Raw genomic sequence first — 417 nt, 5'->3', positions numbered from 1 at the left:
GCCCGGTTTTGCCATCCAGGCCCGCCCCTGCGGATGCAGTGTCTGGAATGGGTGCCGGGGGGGGGCGGCTATTGTTACTTAAAAAGGCCAAAGGGCTCTATGGGAAGTGAGCCTTTTTATTTCTGAAGTGAAAACTTGATACGACTAAAGATGACGGCTCTCAGAGCGCTCGGCTTGAATAGAACAGAATAGAATAGAATAGTTCAGTTGGGAAGGACCTCCAACGATCATCTAGTCCAACTGCCTGACCGCTTCAGGGCTGACCAGAAGTTAAAGCAAATTATTAAGGGCATTGTCCAAATGCCTCTTGAACGCTGAGAGGCTCGGGGCATCGACCACCTCTCCGGGAAGCCTGTTCCAGGGTTTGATCACCGTCTCGGTAAAGAAATGCTTCCTATGTGACCAACATCTCATCAT

This window comes from Pygoscelis adeliae, unplaced genomic scaffold (assembly GCF_000699105.1).
Source record: "Pygoscelis adeliae isolate BGI_AS28 unplaced genomic scaffold, ASM69910v1 Scaffold349, whole genome shotgun sequence".
NCBI classification, from domain to species: domain Eukaryota; kingdom Metazoa; phylum Chordata; class Aves; order Sphenisciformes; family Spheniscidae; genus Pygoscelis; species Pygoscelis adeliae.
The sequence above is the reverse complement of the archived record's forward strand: the minus strand, read 5'-3'. Positions refer to the sequence as shown.